Source organism: Tenrec ecaudatus, chromosome 7 (assembly GCF_050624435.1).
Source record: "Tenrec ecaudatus isolate mTenEca1 chromosome 7, mTenEca1.hap1, whole genome shotgun sequence".
NCBI classification, from domain to species: domain Eukaryota; kingdom Metazoa; phylum Chordata; class Mammalia; order Afrosoricida; family Tenrecidae; genus Tenrec; species Tenrec ecaudatus.
The window spans coordinates 95,140,210-95,145,252 of NC_134536.1; the positions used below are offsets into that span (position 1 = coordinate 95,140,210).

General features: G+C 35.7%; 1 non-coding gene across 1 annotated transcript; it reads left to right on the top strand.

The window, feature by feature from the left end:
- The first annotated feature begins 1,813 nt into the window (after nt 1–1,813).
- LOC142453974 (U7 small nuclear RNA) lies at nt 1,814–1,874 on the top strand. The gene has a single exon (XR_012785519.1). It is a non-coding gene; the product is annotated as a U7 small nuclear RNA (small nuclear RNA).
- The last annotated feature ends 3,169 nt before the right edge of the window (nt 1,875–5,043 follow it).

Sequence of the window (5,043 nt, forward strand, 5' to 3'; positions counted from 1 at the left end):
ATTATTGGGGGAAGCTTCAAAATTAGATATAAAATATTTGCAAAAGCAAGGAATGAGCCGACCTCAGAACATTGTTTAAAATAGTTTGGAAAAAATCATTAATTGGATATAAGAACCAGTCACATGTAAACTATGCATGGTTTTCTTTGCATATTAAATCACCGGAAATGAGTGAAAGTGATATCGAAGGCATGATAATTAAATGCACAGGATATACTTAAGATGAATTTAAGTCATCCTAGAGGCAAGAAGAAAGCTTTATGTCAAATAGTTAAACCAGAATGATGAACTTTTACTGATTGACATGGTAATGTTTTTGTATATTATATTATACTTTAACACATATCCTTTTTAATATCAAAGGATTTTATGATACAATGTTCAGAAGAATTTTAGCATCTTTTTTGCATTTTAGTATCTTTAGAGAGCTTAATTTCTGGATTTTAGCTGTATACATCATCAACTAAACAGGATATAATACTAATAGATAATTATCTGCTAAGAATATTGACTATTTATAGTATACAGTCACTAAGTGGAAGCATCATTATTTAAATACTAGAGATTGGTAAAAGAGAAGATTGTGTGTACTTCTAAACTAGAAATATTTGTTCATGCCAACTTTCTTTCCACTATAACCCAAGTGGAAGCAACAAGAACATATTATGTATTTCCCCTCGAGAGACAGCTCAATGTAACACAGATCACTGGACTGGGTGCCAGAACACCTGGGTTCCAGTCCCCATCCCATCTTTCCAGCAATGGGGAACAACAGGAGGACTCCCAGAGCCTCTGTTTCTTATCTAAAAAACAGAGATAATGTTACCTAGTTTTGTCTGACCTGCAAAATTAGGTAACATGATATGCTACCCTATGAAAGTACTTTGTAAATAATAAAGGGTACTCTACAAGAAAGTCTTCATATTGGGCTTAAAAACTAAGAGAGTGTGTAATAGACATTTAGAGTCAATATGAATTTTTATAACCTGTAGTAGAATTTTGATCAAAACCTTATCTAGTGATAGCTTATGGATCTGGTTCTTGTTATCACCTCAGGCTGTGCATGTTTACAGTGGTGTCTGTTGCATGTAAATATTTAGAAAACCAATGCTGCCTTCTTCGCGGGCTTGCTCCGAGGCAGCCCGATTGCCTTGCTTTCTGAGTTCTCTTTTTACATTTGATGCTAAAAGACAGGCCATGTCTTCATTAAGGTTCTAGAAGAAATAGTCAATTCATTTCTTTGACAAGCAAATATTAATAACTTATTGTATGTATGGCTCTCTACAAGGCACTTATTCAGTAAACTCAGCAAAATGAGCAGTTTGATTTTTTCCTCTTCTAAACTGACTAGTTCTTTGTCTGAATTAATCAAATCAACCAGTAGGATTTTGGCTTCCTGTCGACACAGCTTAAATGTCACTTTCTATCCTCAAGCTGCTATTTTGAGAATTGGTGATGGGTAGGTAGAAAATGCTTTACTCTTCAGAAATAGAGTACTATACATTAAAGTTTGTTAGACAGTTATTTTTATTAATAGGCTTTAGTTCACTTAAGTATTTATCATGGCAAATTTTGTTGGAATATTGGCAAAGGCAGTTGGAATAATATCATGATTCCCTATACACCCATAACCTGGCTTCAACAAATAACAACTCCTGGCTAATTGTGCTTCATCCCTGCTACCCCTGAGTGGAGCCTGTCCCATATTACTTTGGAGAAAATATCAAAGTTTTTTTTAATCTATAAATGTTTTAATGCTCGTTTTTCAAAGAAAGACACTATAGGTGGGGGATAAATTAACACAACAGTATAGTAGTGTTACAGCTCTTTTAGAATTTGTCTAGCAGGTTTTATGGTTTTCCCGGAAAACCCCCACACACCAGTAAAACAGTTATTTAACCAAAAAAAAAATTAACACAACAGTATGACCACACCCAAATAAGAGTACTTTCTTAATTTCATCAAAGAAACACCAATGTGTGTACACATTTTCAATTGTCTTATAAATCTCTATTTTTAAAATTTGTTTCAAGTTTTACATATTATAATCGGTTGATATGTCTCTTACTGGCATTTCAAATCACCAACTGTCCTTCCTCCCCTGTTACAATATATTTGTTGAAGAAATTGGACTGCCCTCTGCTCTTTCCTACAACCTAGATTTCACTGGAGACAGCGTTGTGGTATCACTTATTATGTTTGCCTATCCTATGATCCTATGGATTCCCTGAATGTTAGTAGTGGAATCTAAAGCTGTAGTGTCTAGTATGGTTCCCAAATAGGTTCTTTTTAAAAATGAAACATTTAATTTTTAGAACAGTGTTACATTTACACAAAGAATACATTGGTACAGTGTTCACACCCACTTTCCACTACTATTAAATCTTACATTAATATGGTACATTTGTTGTAATTAATGAGCCAATATTGACACCTTGTAATTAAGCAAAATCCATTCTTTATTCCTGCTTTGCACGTTTTTCACGCATGTCCATCTTCTGTTCCAGACTCTCATCAAGAGTCCGCATTGCGCCGTCGTCATGTATACCTTCTTAGGCTCCGTCTGCCTCTTATACTTTCTCAGACCTCCTTATTTTTGAGGGTCTTGACAGTTTTAAAGAGTACTGATCTCAATTGGGATTTATCTGCTCGTTTTCTCATGATTCGACTGGGGTTTTGTGTTGGGGGGAGACTGACTGACACAGAAACAACATGCCATTCCTATCACCTACCCAAAATAGTTTTTATCAGCTTTCTCTAGTGGAAAGTTAGTCTCTTTCCCCACTTTCCATAACTGCATGCTTCACAAGGAAGGCACTGTGTACAACCCACAGTTAAGGAATGGGCAGGTGTCCTACACTATCTCTGTGTTAGTCTGGTTTGATTAGAGAAACAAATCCAGAGACACTCATATGTGTGTAAGAGAACTTTATATCAAGCAGCAATTGTATATTGAGAAAACATCCAGCTCAGCCCAGATCAAGTCCATAAATCCGATATTAGCCCATGTGTCTGTTACCAGTCTATCAATTCCTCTTCAGAGTCATGTAGCACATGCAATGCCACTGAATGCGGGAAGATCACAGGCCAGTGGGTGGAAAGTCTTGTGAATCCATTGGTGGTGGAAGCAACTTAGTCCTGGCATGGGTTGCCATGTGGCTCCTCCAGCTCCAAGGCTCTGGCTGACATCAACGTAACTCCATGTGTCTTGTCAGCAGGAATGTCTTGCAGAGAGTGTCTGTCCCACCTTCGGAGAGCTATTTCTCTCCTTTGCACCTCCAAATGAGGTCATCAAGCTGCAACCTGATTGACAGGCTAAACTCCACCCCTTCACTCTTAATAGTCTCAAGTTGACACCACAACCTCTAAGGTGGAATCTGCATCAGTCATTCAGAATTCTTCTGCGTGGAATATTTCTCTCTCTTCCCCATCTGTCTATCTATTTGATCATGTTTACTTGGGTTTTAACCAATAGTGGAATTCAAATAATCTAACAACCACTTCACTGTCCTAATGACCATTAAAAGTATTTTAAAAAGATATACCGAAACATAGTTTGTTATTTCATACAGTTAGTACTTAAATAAGAACACTAAAAGAAGCACACACAATGAGATTGTGTTATGAGTTTTAAAATACTAATGAAAAATATTAAATAATACCTGAAAGTAAGCATTAAAACTGTTATTTAACATATTTCCATATTACCTCTTGATTGGTATCATCACTTACAATATTCTTTGCTTTTATCCGAGCATCATCAGCTGTGTGATTTATCCTTAAGCATCCCTTGTAGGAATAGGCTCCCGTTCCTTTAGAGATAGGCTAATTAGACAACAGTCATTGCGTTTGATAGATTAGAAATGGCTACTTCTCTGAACATATTCTGTTCATCTTTGAGAAACCCCTTTCCACTTCTGCTGAACTTCCAGCACCCGTTCTGAAAATGTATTTAGCGCTTTGAAAACGTTCAGGAATTTCATAATTTGCATATCTAATATCTCATGGAATTCTGCTGTATAATACAGAGCTGAAACAAATGACAGTGTGACACCCTCTGGTTGTTTGGTATGTTTTATCTTTACATTATGTTTGGTTACTGAATTAACAAATACAAGGAGATAAAAATGTAACATTTCATCAAAAGGACAGTGGATTTTATGAAATGAGTAAATTAAATATTACAAGCATAGTTACGCCCAGGTTTTTATATCTATGGAAGCAATGACTGCGGCACTTAGAGTACACTGTTGTGCAAATGAATGATCAAAGAGGTAAGGCATGTAAGTTTGTGATTTCCACTTTGAGGGGCTGCCCAGGCACCCACCTAAGAGACATCACTTATTACAAGTGCCTTTTTAACAACTGGTTCACTGAATTCAGCAAAAAATGAGGTATTAGTTCTGCCCAACGGAGGAGCCATGGCTTCCTTTTGGGGGGGGGGCGGGTAGAGGAGAGGGTTGACAAATGGTATTAAAAAAAGATTTGGGTGCTAAGTTTAGTAAAGTATTTTAAAGTCCTCTTTTACTACCATTTTTATCTATTCCAGAAATTTAAATTTACTCCTGTTATAGTCACTTATTGTAAAAATGTTGTTTTTTTTAATTGTTAGAATATTAAGACCCTTTTCATCTAAGATTTCTGCCTATATTGAACATTAAGCATTTTATTTCAAGCAAATAATTTATACACACACATATGTAGAAGTACATTATGTTTCTGTATATCTTACTATTAAACCCAGAGTTTGAAATATAAAAAATTTCAATATTGTGGCAATGTAATCAGTTCAAGTGACTACTTGGTTAAGTGATACTAAATTCCTGTGACCTTTGACTCCCCCCCCCTTCTTTTTAGTAAATTGAATTAAAGTCTTACCGTCTTGTAATTACACAGTGCTGGGATAATATTGAATAAAATGTCCAATGTAATAAGGACAGAGCATGTTTCATTCTATGGAAATCATAAAATTCATTAAAGCAAATGCTTAGAGATGGGAATTCTGAATACATAAATCCATGGTTGAATTGTCTGTAGTTAACA